At 41.6% G+C, this 16962-nt stretch overlaps 1 protein-coding gene across 1 annotated transcript in view; it reads left to right on the top strand.

Moving 5' to 3' along the window:
- The window catches only part of KCNB2 (potassium voltage-gated channel subfamily B member 2), a 428477-nt gene that overhangs the window by 253339 nt on the left and 158176 nt on the right, over positions 1-16962 (top strand). The gene's annotated exons all lie outside the window — the stretch shown is intronic.

Here is a 16962-nt window from a genome sequence, read left to right as displayed (position 1 = left end):
TGCTGCCCAACTATCTAAAAATGCCTGCCTATGCCACATCCCCTAATTCTCTGTCCCATTCATCTTTTTCCCCAGAATCTCTCACTGTCAGAAGCTACTCCTTTGCTCCAGCTAAGTGTAAGCTCCTGAGAGCAGAGACCTGTCTCTGATCACTGCTGTAAGCCATGCACATAGCACTTTGGCCAAATGAGAAGATATGGTCCAAGATTTTCATAAAATTTCCTTCCAGACACACTAGGAGTAGGAACAAACTTGTGTTTCTATGAATATACCGTAATGTTTCTAATTCCACAGCTTTGCTCATATACTATCCTTTCCCTGGAAAGTTGTCAGTCTTATGGACAAGCTCTCCCATCCTTTAAACCAGTCCAGCCGCCCGCCCTTTAGGAAGCCTGCCCTTCCCTCTTCAAGCTGGGTTATGTGGCTAATGCTAAGCCCTCCATATGGTCCCTGCGGTCTCTACCATTGTATTTACCACATGGTTTTTATAATTATTGACTTGGTTGCCAGGCTCTTCCAAGGAGACCAGAGTCTACTACAGGGAAGGGACAATTTAATTCAGCTAATTTCCCTAGCCCAGAGCGTGCCACTGAACACATGCACAATTCAAGCTTGCTAACAGAGACCAGAACCCTCAACCTCTTTTTAGTTTTTTTTATTATAGTTGATTTATAGTGTTCTATCAATTTCTGCTATACAGCAAAGTGACCCAGTTATACATATATATACATTTTTATCCTCCATCATGTTCCATTACAGGTGATTAGATAGAGTTCCTTGTGCTACACAGCAGGATCTCATTGCTTACCCACTCCAAATGGCAATAGTTTGCATCTATTAACCCCAAACTCCCAGTCCATCCCACTCCTTCTTCCTCCTCCTTGGCAACCACAAGTCTGTTCTCCATGTCCATGACTTTGTTTCTCTTCTGTAGATAGGTTTGTTTGTGCCATGTATTAGATTCCAGATATTATTTGGTATTTGTCTTTCTCTTTCTTTCTTTTTTTTTTTTTTATCTTAAGTAGAGGTGGGAATGAGGGGGGGAGGACTCAAGGTCTCAGGGACCAAGAGCCCTGCCTCAGGAAACCACACCCACACGCTTTTATTGTGCTCTTTATTTTTTTTTTATTTTTTTTTCCCCACTGTACAGCAAGGGGGTCAGGTTATCCTTACATGTATACATTACAATTACATTTTTTCCCCCATATCTTTCTCTTTCTGACTTACTTCACTTAGCAGGAGAGTCTCTAGTTCCATCCATGTTGTTGCAAATGGCATTATTTTGTTCTTTTTTATGGCTGAGCCAGAACCTTCAACTTCTGGTTGTGGTTCAACTGTATCATCAAAACACATTGCGTATTCTACAGACATAAGTCATTCACATCTCAGTCCACGTTTTATCACTTATAATTATTTAGTTAGACCTTCAGAGTTTAAAAAAAAGAAAGAAAGAAAACTGTATAACCCGTTGTCACTCAGCTTTAACTGTTTTCAGCCTAAGGGGAATGTGGCTGGCTACTATAATTTTTTTTTAAAAAATCTCAGGGCTGCTAGGGATAATTTAAATCCGCAGATAATCCGCAAACCTTATTGTAGAAATTAATTATACCAACCCGTTTTTATCAGAGAGGCTAACCAATGAGGAGCTCTATTGATATGAGTTTTAACTTCCTTTCATTTCTCTTCCTAATAAAAATACATGGGAGAAAGGGAGGAATAAAAGGAATTATAAACAGCCCCCATGCTGATTATGAGCTCCTGAATAATTGAGAACTACCTAAATTTGTGTTAGTCATTTCTTGCAGTTCCCTGACTGTCAGGTCCGTCTTGGGGGTGATGAGAGGCACTGAGTAAATCATAAAATGTGCTGTGCTCCTTTTTCTCCATTCAAGGAAGAAAATAACATTAATCCAGTTAACAATTCACATAAAACCAGAAAGAAAATTGGCTTGGGTTTAACCATGTTCCGTAATTGAAAGAGGTTTTTGCCCAGAGGGAAGATGATAGCATTTAATCAGGTATTTTTCTGACATTCTGTTCTATGTGATTAAAGACACCTGCCATGAATATTAAGTCATTTTTTTTGTTATTGGTACATTTCCAAAATTCCTGGTATCTTGTCTTCTCAGGCAAAATCTCCGTAACCTGTTTTTCTTTAGCCATGATTTTAACAGCTCATGGAATCCAATGAAGATGTGGTTCATTCTTCCAGTAACTGTTGAGTGCCTACTGTGTGTCAGCCACAGCGTTAAGTGCCAAAGGAGATGCATCATGGGGTTTATATTTAATAAGACCTTTCCCATAACCAGCATATTGAAAAGGGCAATGCCATTTTAAAATTCATAAGTATTTCCATATTGAAATGCAACTTACAGACACAAAAAGGTCACTAGTTTTTGGCAAAAAATAGAGTTGTTCATAATTAAATGTGAAGGGAGGGAGACAACCTGAAAACAACAACAATAACAAAAAAAGTAAGAAGGCTTTATTTGCATCTTTACAATTAGTATGGTCATGTTTATATGTTTATAAAATCTTAAATTATACTAGATTTTCATGTCAACTATTACAAGCACAAAAAATTACTATTATAGTCTAATTTGACAGAGATACATTGTTTGAAAAATATACACTCCTCTCTGAGATACACAGGGCATGACATTTACCAAAATAAATCATGTGTTACACAGATAGAAACCATATATATATATATATACACACATATATATATGTGTGTGTGTATATATACATACACACACACACATATATATACACAAACACATACACACATGTATATGTATACATATATATATGCATATACACATATATGTTTCATTACTAAAAATTATTTAGTTAGAACTATAGAGTTAAAAACTCATTTTGCTCATGAATCCCTATAATCCTTAAGGTGTTTCTAGGACAAATCCATTATGAGATACAATCTCAGAATGAACAATAGGTAGTACACGGCTGATTAAATGTGGCTCAGTGAATGAGACCCTTTCAGGAAGAATACCCATGTTCAAGACTCTCCCCAACACCTTATTCCTTAGATACCTCAAGGAGATACGTTCTTCCCACTGCTTGTACAGCTGATGTTCAAACAACCATCCTAAAGCTCTGTAGGAGGCCTGACTGGCACCAACATGAGATTTTCCTGGAAGTGCAGGATTTTCCACGGGTCATGTCCTCTTGCCATCCAACTGGATCTAATCAGCCGTGGCTCAGCTCTGAGGCTGTGAATTATCACCGAGTGTGGATTTATTGGGCCAATTGTTTTATGTAATCAAACAATTCAGTTGGGCTTCCTGGGGGCCAGGATAACTTGAGGATAGATAACTTTTGAGAGCCTAGATGTGCTTAATTCTGAGTATCTTTAACTGATTGTGTCTATCCTAAAATGAAAACAGTCTTTAAGGAATGGGAATAAAAATGGGAGAGAATAACCCTCAATCATTGGGGGCGGGGAGGACTCTTAAAGAAGAGCAGACATCTCTTTTCCCATTTTTCTTTCACTCTGAGCACCTCTCCTAGGGCTCAGGGATGCAGTGTTTTATATAAATTCACAAGTGAAAGTGATAACAGATCATTCCCTAAAGCTTATATTTTATCACTGCATGCTAGTACTTTCCACACTAATCATTTGCTAACTGTAAATGAACCCATTCCATTTATGAAGTACTCATCCTTTTTGCCCTCTAATCAGAGTTAGAAAAATGAGTCTGGTGTTCATGGACCCGTGGAGTAAACCATGAAATGGTTAGGGCTTTGCTCCCAAGCAGGAAGTCACTCCCTGAAAACACTGAAATTAAAACCTAGAATATGAAGTTTAAGTGATTGTGATGCCATTTTTCAAAATTGCCAGGGGGCGGATCATACACATCGCTACAGCTTCAGCTCTCTTGACCTATTCCATTTAACCAAGTAGCCAGGTTAACCAAGGCTTCCATTCTCTTCTGACATAGACCATACTGGCCACTCAAGGCTAAGGGGATGCCAGCTCACCTCCTCCTCCCTCAGAACCCCAGGGTCAGTTCTTAAGGGTCTGTTGTGTCTGCTCCCCATTCTGTTTCTGCCAGTTGAGATCATTGTATTTATGCAATTTAATTCAGTAGTACATCAACCTTAAAATACAGAAGTTCTCATTGTGGCTCAGCAGGTCGTGAACCCGACTGGTATCCATGAGGATGCGGGTTAGATCCCCAGCCTTGCTCAGTGGGTTAAGGATCTCGGTGTTGCAGCGAGCTGTGATGTAGGTCACAGATGCAGCTCGGATCCCAGGTTGCTGTGGCTGTGGTGTAGGTCACCAGCTGCAGCTCTGATTCAACCCCTAGCCTGGGAACTTCCATATGCCACAGGTGCAGCCCTAAAAAGCAAAAAATAAAAATAAATTTTAAAAAACTCCCCCCCCAAAAAAACCCTGTAAAATATAAGTACAATAAATATGGGTTGTTGCTTTCATGAAACCCAAAATAAGTATTTAAAGACATTCTGTTAAGGGTGTGTGGCTTTAAAAAAATTGTTTTGAATTAGATGTGGATATGGCAACTTTAAAAGACTGGGGACTGGAGGAATATAAAAATCCAGACAGATCTTCACACAGATTGCTCAGCACAGGTCTTAAAGGACTCACTCCACTTTGAAAGAAGGAAAATGAGATTGTCAGTGATGCGTTTCAGGGTATGGTTTATGAAAGAAAGATAATGCAGAATTCCAGGAGTCCTTATCAGATAAATGATCATCCCCATGCCTCATCTTCCTCCCCACCCGATAAAATATTGGCAGATGAGTGTGCCTTTATGCATTTTACAATAAAGTGGCATTATAAATTATGCGTTAGTTTTTCTTACGAATTTTCTCACTTGAATTAACTTTTTAAATTAACCACTACTATTCTTCCTCATGACGGATAATTTGGTTTCACTCCATAACATGGCGATTGACAGGCATCCTAAATTCCAGATCTGATGCTTCTTGTTGTCTGAATCTTTGGCCCAGTTGCTTAACTATTCTGATCTTCTGCTTCCTCATTTGTAAAATGATAATAATAATAGTACTTGTGTTTTAAGTTTGTCAAGAGGATTTAGGAGATAATGCATATTAAAGACTTGTCAGGTAGCATATGATAATGCATATTAAAGTGTCTGGTGGCACATTCAGTCCTTAATCAACAGTATCAATTTATACATCTTTATTATTATAGAAATTTGGAACCCAGGTGTGCATCGGCTCGTGCTGCCATACCACAGACTGGGTGGGTTAAACAACAGAAATTTATTTTCTCATTGTTCTGGAGGTTGGAAGTCCAAGATCCAGATGTCAGCAGGGCTGATTTCTGATGAGACCTCTCCTCAGCTGTGAGATGCTACCTTCTCTCTGTGTGAGCAGCATGGGGACGCACTCTGGCGTCTCCTCCCCTTTTGCAAGGACATCTGTCTTATTGGAAGAGGGCCCCAGCCTTTTGACCTCATCTACCTTAATTACCCCGTCTCCATATTTTATCAAATATTAGTGGGGGTTAGGGCTCTGACGTATGAATTTAGGGGCGCACAATTCAGCCCCTAATACAGTATAGTTATACTCTACTTAAAGTGAATGGAACTTAGAAGTAGCTTTGGGATGCAGCAATGACCCATCATACAAGATGGACCCCAAAGAGAGACTATGTTTCAGTCCATTGCAACACAGATTCAGGAGAGAATCTTAGTTCCACTCCTGATCCACTCTGCGAAACTGCAATTGTTATTTAATATCTTCTTTCTCTAGATCCACATATAAAAGTGAATTGTAAATGAACACCTCATTGGCTTGCTTCATGAGGATGTATTAAGGACCAATATGACGTCGTTCAATAACTGAGATTTCTCAATAAGATAAATATTGAGCAGCAAGACAGGCTTGTTCCCCTTAATGTTACATTCATTTGTTCTTCTATTCATTCATTAAAAAGGCAGTCAAAAAGCACAACATTCTAAGATAAATAAGGACTAGCGATATGAGGTACAACATGATAAACATAGTTACTACTGCTGTAGGTTTTATATGAAAGTTGAGAGAGTAAATCCTAAGAGTTCTCATGACAAGGAAAAGTATTTGTTTCTGTTTCTTTCATTTTGTATCTATATGAGATGATGGATGTTTACTAAACTTACTGTGGTAATCATTTCATGATATATGTAAATCAAATCATTTGGCTGGATATCATAAATGTATACAGTGCAGTATGTCAACTATATCTCAATGAAACTAGAAGAAAAAAAGTCATTAATTACCTACCATGTGCAAACACTAAGACTGCAGAGGAAATTGTTCCTAGAGCATAACGTTAAAGTAGCTCACAGGCCTTTGGGAAAGGCAGACGTGAAAATAAGTAATTACAATAAACCAGAAATGCAGTACAGGGAGTTCCCGTCATGGCGCAGTGCAAACAAATCCAAGTAGTATCCATGAGGACTCGGGTTTGATCCCTGGCCTTGCTCAGTGGGTCAGAGATCTGGCATTGCTATGGTGTAGTTGACAGACTCAGCTTGGATCCCCCACTGCTGTGGCTGTGGCATAGGCCCGCAGCTGCAGCTCCAGTTCGATCCCTAGCCTGGGAACTGGGAATTTCCATATGCCACAGGTGCAGTCCTAAAAAACAAAAAAACACAAACAAACAAACAAAAAAAGGAACACAGTACATAGTTGTTTGTTGTAAGATTAACTGCCATGAAAATATAATAATAAATATCATTTATTGGGTGCTTTCTAGGATATTCCAGTTACCGTGCCAACTGTTTTATATTCTTTATCTTATCTAATATTTATTTAAAAATACTGTACTTTCAACATTTTTTTTTTTTGTCTTTTTTGGGCTAAACCTGCGGCATATGGAGGTTGCCAGGCTACGGATCAAATCGGAACTGAAGCTGCCGGCCTACACCACAGCCACAGCAATGCTGGATCCAAGCTGAGTCTGCGACCTGCACCACAGCTGACAGAAACTCCAGATCCTTGACCCACTGAGCAAGGCCAGGGATCAAACCCACATCCCCATGGATACTGGTTGGGTTCATTAACTGCTGAGCCACAACAGGAACTCCGATTGTCAACATTTTATAGACTTAGAGAGATTAGGTGTCCAGTGGCTCATGGTTGTGAAGTATTACAGCAAAGAGAAGAACTCACTTGTGTCTAATTCCAGAGGGCATTTTTGTAACCACAGTCTGTCCTTCTCTTTGCTGTGGGAGCACAAAAAAGGGATCTACATCTACTTAATAGAAGGGTTACTGCCGAGCTGGATCTTGAAGGATGAGAAATTGTCTAATTGGAGGAGGAGGAAGCAGGGATGTAAGAAAGCTGAGAGGCGCGAAGGAACACAGCCCACTCAGGAATGGACAGTAGGTCATGTATCAGGGAATGACCCTAAGGGAGGTCACTTGGAGGACAAAGCACAAGGACCTAGGAAGTCATGCTACCCAAGGACAGCAAGGGACCCTAGAGATTTTTTGGAGCAAGAAGATCATGCAAAATGAGATCTGCTTTCCATATCACTCTGATGAAGATGTGTGTGCTGCGCTGGAGAGAGTCATGGCAGAGAGTTGGAGTATTTAGAGAAAGGATGACCAGTTCACCGCTCTACCTATCCAAGCAAGAGGTGGTATGGATCTGAACTTGAGAGCTGGAGAGAAGAATGTTGAAAAGATATATTTAAGAAATAGACTTGCCAGTGGTTTGTGGTCAATCAGATATGAGGAACGAGTCAAATGAAAAGACGGACTCCCAGCTTCTTAGTTCAAAGAATTGGGTGCAAATCTGTGCTTCGAGGCAAGAGGGAAAGGGGCTCAGGGGTGATGGAGTTCCTTTAGGATGCTTTCCTTTCAGTCACTTGTGGGATACTAAGTGCATGTCACCAGTAGACAAGTAGAAACGTAGTCTGGAGCTCCTAGGAAGATGTCGGGGCTAGAAGTGCAGATGGAGAAGCTGTCATCACGTCTGTCGGTGACAGAGTCAAGTCCAAGCAGTAAATGAAAGCCCCCAGGGGAGCAGCTCAAGGAAAGAGAACCTACCAAGGTCAGCTCCAGGTTCCTCCCAGAGGAACCCAGAGTGGATGAAGACCCTGGGGAGATCAGGAAGGCAGGAGAACCAGGGGAGAGAAGGATTCAAGAGGGTAATAGGCGTCAAAGCCACAGAGGTTAAGTAAGGAGGATTTCCTAAGTATCCATCGAAGTTGAGAATTGAGAGGTCACTGGTGACATTACTGCAGTGGCTTCAGTGGAATGCAAGGACAGATGCCAGATTATAGTAGGTAATAGAAGGTAGGGAAATGGAAACCTCAGGTAAAGAATGTCTTCAAGAACTTGACCTCTGGGGGAAGGATGGTTCTAGCCAGCAGGGCGATAGGATCAAGAGAGCACTGGTGGGTTTTCCCCATTACACCTAGTGTTTTTATAATATCCAAATGTTTAAGGACCAAACAGAATCCTAACTTTTAAGACCTTTGAAAAATGCCTTACAGGCATTCTTTTTAAGTTTTGCTTCATTTGTTTGTGATAAATAAAATTTGCTTGCACTTGAAATTCATATTTCCTAAGCTGACTCTGTGGCCAGCTGATATAAAGGCCTTCATAAAAAATATCTGTCCCAGGAAGTATCAAATTCAGTATGCTTTTATTATGCTTCTTCTGTCACTGTCAATTCAAATGTCTTATAAATCCATTAATGTTACTTTATTCATTCAACTGTACAATCAGAATAAAGGAAATATCCATTGGAGCATTTCCATGAATAAACAAAGACCAAGGAGAGGAAGAAAGAATAACCAAATGACTCCCTCCCAGAGATTTGCATGGTTGGGGCTTGGAGAGGAAGAGGTCCCTAAAATTTGATTGAAATGTTCAGAGTAGCTCCTATGAGGGGAGACCTTAGAGGTTTGTTAGGTAACCAAGCAGGATCCTATGGGGCCTTCCTGGGACAGCGGGTCTCTGAAGTACCTAGATAACAGTATCTGATGCACATTTCCTGAGTTGTTTTACAGAACTGCCTACCCACCGAATGGAAGATATTAACTAGTGATTACCAGGAGCGTGTAGCCCCAGGTCTATTGGAGCCTGAGGAGTGATAATGTCACCTCTTGTGGCCCCGCCCCATTACCTCACCATCCACCAATCAGAATTGTGCAGGAGCCGATCCTGCACCCTGGGACTCCCCTCCCTCACCCCGCCTTTAAAAGTGTTTTCCATGGAGTTCCCGTTGTGGCTCAGTGGATTAAGAACCTGACATGGTTTCCATGAGGATAAGCGTTCAATCCCTGGCCTTGCTCAGTGGGTTAAGGATCTGGCATTGCCGCAAGCTGCAGCATAGGTTGTAGATGCAGCTTGGATCCCGTATTGCTGTGGCTGTGGTGTAGGCCAGCAGCTGCAGCTCTTATTTGACCCCTAGCTTGGGAACCTGAATATGCTATAGGTGGAGCTGTAAAAAGGAAAAAAAAAAAAAAAAAATGCTTTCCTGGAACCCATCAGGGAGTTTGGGTGTTTGGGGCACGATCTGCCTTGGACTCCTCATTTGGTGCCGTACAATAAACATTGCACTTTCCTTCACCACAACCCCTTATTGGTAAACTGGCTTACTTGCATGTGGACAAGCCAATGCAAGTTTGGTTCAGTAACAGTTGGAGACCCTTTTTCTCAGTCTCCGACAAGAAAGGCCTAGGATTTTAAGAAACAAGGCTGAACCTGTGCACATAGCACGTTTGTCTGTCCATGGGCTGTAAGTGGGACACCGATGAGCTGTAGGGAGCACCTCCCTTCAGGCATCACCTACTCCCTCGTCTAAGACCTTACACTGAATAGGAAGGCCACCCTCCCTGAATGACAGGGCTCCCTTCAGCGGGTCAAACTGAAAAGACACCCTTCTTCTCCGTGAAACGCTGACTGATAATCATTTGAGGGTAACCAACGTGTTCATGGATCTTTCGCCTCCAGTTTTTACGGCTTGTTTACCTGTAAGGAAGGCACAAGGGTAATCCACGCTCCCCTGCAAGAGGATGAGGGAGGACTTTGAGTAAGAGGTTGAGAGCACACCTTTTAGGGCTAAAAGTGAAATTCATCCTGGCAAAGTTTGAGCCATGACAATAGACAGGCCAAGCACTTCTTTTGCACTTACTATGTGCTGGGCCGGAGTTCCCGTGGTGGCGCAGTGGTTAACGAATCCGACTAGGAACCATGAGGTTGCGGGTTCGGTCCCTGCCCTTGCTCAGTGGGTTAACGATCCGGCGTTGCCGTGAGCTGTGGGGTAGGTTGCAGACGCGGCTCGGATCCCGCGTTGCTGTGGCTCTGGCGTAGGCCGGCGACTACAGCTCCGATTCGACCCCTAGCCTGGGAACCTTCATATGCCGCGGGAGCGGCCCAAGAAATAGCAAAAAAAAAAAAAGACTATGTGCTGGGCCCAGGCCCATTGGTAAAGGGATATATACCTGCAATTCAGAGAGAGATGAAAAAGAGAAAAAGTCATCAGGGCAGTTACCACTGTGCCTCAATGGGATTGGTGGCCTTTTGGGAGCACTGGGATGTGGGTTCGATCCTCAGGGCTGGCACATTGGGTTAGGGATCTGGGGTTACCACAGCTTCAGCTTAGATCAAGACTGTGACTTGGATCTGATCCCTCGCCCAGGAACTCCATATGCCATGGGCGGCCAAAAATGAAAAAAACAAAAACAAAAACAAACAACTCACCAGGCATGCCCAGCATTTTACATATACTACCTGTGTTCATTGAGGAAGGTGTCATCATTCCATTTGTAGGGAAACAAATGAGACTAAGAAACCTCAGGAACTTGTCCAGAGTCACAGAGCTGGTAAATTGCAGAGTGAGTGTCAAACTCACCTCTTGCCTGAGGCCTGGTCTCTGCATTGCCCCAGGCTGCCTTCTTGCAGCCAGATAGTTGAGCTAGCAAAACCACTCTGTCCCTTTCAATAAATTGCACATTCTGCATTTCTCCAGCTTAATAAGCACTGTAAAAACATTTTCCTTAAAAAAAAAAAAATCTACGTATTTTTCTTTTATGACCACTGATAGCATTCGTGACTTTGTAAATTAAGGTGATGAAGTGAAAAATCAAGGTGTCTCAAGGTAAAAACTAAACAGCACTATTGTCAGCAAAGGATTCCTCTAGTCCCAGATATTTTCTACTTGTATTAGCATATTTAATGGATTTTTTGCTCTCTCCCCAGGCCAAATGGTGTTGACTGTCAGTGGCTATTAAACCTGACTGCACAGCAGAATCACATGGGGGAAGCCACAGGGAAAAAAAGAAAAAAGAAAAAAAAACTAAAAATGCCAGAGCCCCATAGTCAGACATTCTATGTTAATTATCCTCTTGTAGATTCCAGGAAGATGTACACTTTTTGAGTTCCCCAGAAGGTTCTAATGTGCAGCCAAGGTTGAAATCACTGAGCTCCACCATGTGATAACCTCACTGATAGCCTGGGAACTAAATTGTGTGTCTGCAAGACAGACAAGAATCCTCAGTTAAATGCCCTGCCTTGATCTCTGTCTGTATCATCAGCCAGATGATGGATAATAGCCTGGTGATGGATCAATAACGCTTATCAATAAAACTATAGGTTGCCGGATGTTTTTGATCCCTACTGATTAAATATCTTAAAATTTAAGCAGTTAAAACAGTGAGGAAAAAGAACCTCTCCCTTCTCACCTTCGCAAAGCAAGGAAGGATGCTTCAAACAAGAGAGACTGGCTACAAAATGTTCAGCATTTTAGTGTGTTAAGAAACTGAAATTTCCCAGATTTTTTTTTTAAAGAAAGTACCAGTTTCAATATTCTATCTTATTTTTTTTGAGATTATACTCATACCACATTGATTTGTCCATTTATCAAATATTTGTTGGTAATCTATCGTATTTTAAGTACGGAGGTTGGTTTCTGCTTTTATCAAACTTACAGTCTAGAGGGATGAGCAAAATGAAAGAAGAAACAGACGAGAAACAATGAAAACTAGGACAGAAAAACAGGGAGTGTGATAAAGACCAGTGGTCACCTGGGAGTTAGTGATTAGGGAAAGCCGCTTCGAAGAGGTGACAGTTGAGCTGAGAACCAAATGCCAGGAATGAGCCATGCTTATAAAATCTGGAGTGAAAACATGCTCAAGGCAGGAGTGGGCTTAGGACATTGGAGGCCACTGGAGCTAGAACAGCAAGAAAGAAAGCAAGAGTCAGAAAAGACAGGGGCACAGAGGTGGGCAGGTGGACCAGTCATATAGGCAGTGTTTTCAACCCTGGCTGTACATCCTAGTGATAGAGATGGAGTAGGCACAGGTAGTTGTAGAAATCTCAATAAAGGGTCATAGATGGAGAGGGAAATCTAGGGGACTTCGGGAGATCACTGTGAGTTAATCAATTGCTCAAAAAAGCCATCAGAATGAGGCAGGCTTGCTTGATTCTTGGAAGCCTGCGATATTGGGTGGGATCTGGATGAGGTCTGCATTCAGATTCAGACCAAGGGCAGGAGTTTGAGGACCGCCCTTCTGCTGATTTGAATACACACCTTACTGGATACTAAGGAGAAGCTACTTCCCTAAGAAAGAGGAAGAGGTGGTCTTTTCCGACCCCCACTCCTCCTAGATGATAAAACTGTGCCCCACGGGATCCTTGGGGCAGAGCTTCCACGCCTGCCCGCTTGTAGCCTCCTACCCTAATAAATCTATTTCTTGCCTATCACTTTGTCTCTCATTGAATTCCTTCTGCATAGAAGCGTGAAGAACCTGAAGCTCAGTGAGTCCAGTCACTGGGTGAGTGATTCTAATTTAAAACCATGGGTTCAAGTCCCAATCTGGGTTTAGGCTGGGTTTGAGTCCCGGCAGAAGGGTTCGAGTCCCAGTCCGTGTTCTGGCTAGGTTCAGGCCATTGGTGCTGCTGGTTTCACTAGGGCTTTAAAAAACAAAAACAAGAAACCAAAGTCAAGGTCCACTCCAGATTTTGATTCAAAATCTCAGGTGTTTCAACAAGAGTTTTCTCCACAAAGAATATGCAGAAAAGGAGTGAGACCCATTAAGCAAGGCTTTAAAAGCCAGATTCAGCATTTGATTTTACAGAGAATAAGAAGTAACTTTAACTGAATGGCTTTCAGCAAGGGAGTAACACTGAAACAGGAAAGATGATCCTGGAATCTGGGTTCTTGTTCACGGCAGTAGAAGAATGAACTCCGCGAACACACAGGCAGCAAGCAAGCAAAGTCTACTAAAGAAAGGCAGATAAATAGCTCCCAGGACAGCTGGGAGGGGGGAGAAGAGCCCCTTTCTCTATTGTCCTTTAGGGGTTTTTATTCCTTAAAGATGAGGGGGTCCAGAAAGACATGGTTTTCTCCCACTGGCCTTGTTCAATTACTTATCAGTCCTTGTCCAATAGGGCTTTTAGGGTTGGAAATGTCCCCTGTAAGTTTTATGGTTTTTTTTTATCCTTTTCTTTCCTTAGATGAAGTCACCATTTCTCTCATTCCTTTTTTATCCGTTGAGGAGTGGGCTAGACATTCGCATTTCCTATAGTAAACAAAGTCTGTGGGAAATGCCCATTTCCTATGATAAAACAAGGTCTGTGGAGCTCTTACTGCCTGGAGCCCTTAATCCACAAAGGTTAATCAATATCCATATCAAAAGAATGTATAGGAGCCCGTGCTCCTACACTAACTGCCTGACTTAATATTCTGCCTCAACATCACTTAGTGGAAAACGGATGGGGGTAGATTTTGCAAGACCGAAAGAAAATCAGTTCAGAGGCGATTGGAGTATTTCAGAAGAGAGATGGTGGTGGTTTGCCCTGGTCTGGAACAGGTCAGAAGAAATGGTCAGTCTTGATACCTTATAGGCAGATGGTGTGGAGTCAACTGCACGTACTGGATTGGAGATGGAACGACTCCTAAATTTGTGGTTAAGAAACAGTGTGAATGGAGGTGTTTGTTACTGAGCTAGAGAAGGATTGGAGAGGAGCGGGTTAAAGGGGGCGGGGTAACTAAAATATGAATATGGAGTTCCTGTCGTGGCTCAGTGGTTAACGAATCGGACTAGGAACCATGAGGTTGCGGGTTCAATCCCTGGCCTCACTCAGTGGGTTAAGGATCCAGGGTTGCTGTGAGCTGTGGTGTAGGTCGCAGACACGGCTCGGATCCTGCGTTGCTGTGGCTGTGGTGTAGGCCAGTGGCTACAGCTCCGCTTAGACCCCTAGCCTGGGAACCTCCATATGCCACAGATGCGGCCATAGAAAAGAAAAAAAAAAAAAAAAATATATATATATATATATATATATTAATATGTAAGGCCTACATATAATAAGGTTTACAAATAGGAATCTCTTGTTCAACTTGTATCTTGGTCAGCTAGTGGCAATATCAAGCAGGCAGTTAAATATATGATGGTGTGGTTCAGCTCAAGATTGAGGCTGGAGATGCAAATTTAGAAGCACCCCCTGCCCGCCTCCGTTTCATAGAAACTGTTTAAGTCAAGAAGACTGCTTGGGAGTGTCTGGAGAGAAAACAGCCAAAGTCAAAAGTGTTTCAAGAAGAAAGGAATGGCCATCTGGCTTTAATGCTGCTGAGGGTCTGATAGAGAAGTAACCACCGGAAAAATCTCTGCCCCGATTTGGGGGTTGGGAAATACAGTCCCCAAAAGTCACACTGTTAATGACACTGAGATTCTTGCCACAAGTTCATGGACACTTTTTGAAAAATAGACCAAGACTGAAAATATATAAGTGAAGATGTTAAAGGTGTGTGTGTGTGTGTGTGCGCGCACACGCATGCGTGGGCACGTGTGTGAGTGTAGGATTAATGCAGCATCATTACAAGATAAGTAAGATTTAGAGTTTTAATACCAACACAGAAAAATAGAGTGTATGGATCATATTTCTTTCTAAAGTACAGTGAGTGGATACATTCCAAAGTAGACAAACAGTGACTCAGTAAATTTTACATATGTTCTATTACCCTTTTTCTTTAAAAATTCAGTAGGACCTAAGAGGGTTGATAGGTAAGAAATAACAATTATGGGCACGGCTAGAAATTTCAATGAATTAAAATGACCAACTTCAGAACTAGGGGAGCAAATTCACAAAAAATAATAATCTGGATGTTTTCTGCAACGAGTCCAAGATTGACATCAAAAACCGTGTCATGTGAATAGACTACTAACATATTTTAAAAGCAACCTTAATTTGTTGAAAGGAGAGTGCAATGCATGAAGGGGCCCCTGTGCCACTAAGGGCTGGCCGTGTCCATGATTTAGGAAATCAGCTCAGATTACTTTGAGCTTAGTAATTATCTATCAGCGATCTTCATTTCCGAGAACAAACAAACAAAAACCCTGAAACTAGACTAACTAGAATTTCACCCCTTAGGTGTCCTGAAGTGTTCCACATCAAGGCAAACTGTGAAAAATTAGGATAGGGCAAAACTCCTGAAGATGACTTCAAAGACATGCCAAACAAAGCCAGAAACATTTGTGCAGCCTTTATTCAGATCACAATCAAGAACAAGCAGATTCTGTTCCTCTTCCTACAGCAAGCAAGCCAGTGTCCCTCACTGATAAATAGAATGATGCATCGATCGTGAAATTAGCTTCTATAATTTTTAAAGAGTATGAAAAAAGATGGGTCTTTTGCTCCTAATAACTGAAAGATGAATATATAGTCCTGAGAAGCAATATAGCATGTAACACCCAGGAAAAAGTAGACCCCCCGGAGGAGTTCCTGTCGTAGCTCAGTGGTTAACGGATCGGACTAGGAACCATGAGATTGTGGGTTCGATCCCTGGCCTCGCTTAGTGGGTTAAGGATCTGGCGTTGCCGTGAGCAGTGGTATAGGTTACAGACTCGGCTCGGATCCCGCGTTGCTGTGGCTCTGGCATAGGCCAGTGGCTGCAGCTCCGATTGAACCCCTAGTCTGGGAACCTCCATATGCCATGGGAGCGGCCCAAGAAATGGCAAAAAAAAAAAAAAAAAGTAGACCCTGAAAGTAAAGCTCCTTGCTTGCAGTCATAAACAAATCATACTGGTTGCCCTTTAAAGTTCCACCTGGCATGTCTTACATTAAGCAAGCACATTTATGACCCATGATCTTTCATATCACCAGGAAATATTTACTGAAGGAGATGTTTGTTCAGGTTTGTTTGTCATGGGGTGACCACCTGTTTGGCGCCGTTGGGATAATCGGTGTTTGAACTATTACAGGCTTGGGTTTGATCTTTCAGACCCAAATCTAAAATGCCTTATATGTTCCTGGGTTTTCATCACAAACACAGAAGACCTAATTGAGAGAGGTGATCTTAGGTCTAAAAGGATATAGAAATAAATATATTTGCTCCTTTTCATTGAGGCAAACTGCTGGCTAATGTTAACTATAGAGCCAGAAATTTGGTAACTTTCCAAAGAAATAGAAAACAGAGTTATTTTCATCACTATTCCTGTGACTTTAGGACAGTTTCAGAAAACAGATTCCTGTCAAATTTTAAAGAAATTGTGGTTTTCAGCTTCTTGCTGCTGCTATGGGAGAATTTATAAATACATAGGACATTTATTAAGATAATAAGGTTGAAATTTATGTACCTATTCAATCTAATCAGATTTACTCTTACTAAAAATTACAAAATCAAAATATCCTATTAAACTCTCCTGGAAATGAATGCCAAATGAATAGTTTTTGACCTATTGCACAGAATAAATAAACCAAACAGAAATATTTTATACTTTATTGTGGCTAAAGTAATTATATGCAAATTTTAGTTTATCACCAAATTCTTATCCACCACATAATGAAAAGTATGCTCCTGCATGTATGTGTCTTGTATAAAGTCACTTTGCCAAGTGTCCAGAAAGTTATTATCTGACAATTCCTGAGCAGAGAGCCTGCTAGGTGTTCTCAGAACTGTTCTTCGGCAAATCCAGTGGGCAAGTGGGATGAAGAGTGTTCAACTCTCTGTAAG

The sequence above is a fragment of the Sus scrofa genome, chromosome 4, assembly GCF_000003025.6.
Source record: "Sus scrofa isolate TJ Tabasco breed Duroc chromosome 4, Sscrofa11.1, whole genome shotgun sequence".
In the NCBI taxonomy this organism is placed as follows: Eukaryota; Metazoa; Chordata; class Mammalia; order Artiodactyla; family Suidae; genus Sus; species Sus scrofa.
This window is presented reverse-complemented; position numbering and strand designations above follow the sequence as displayed.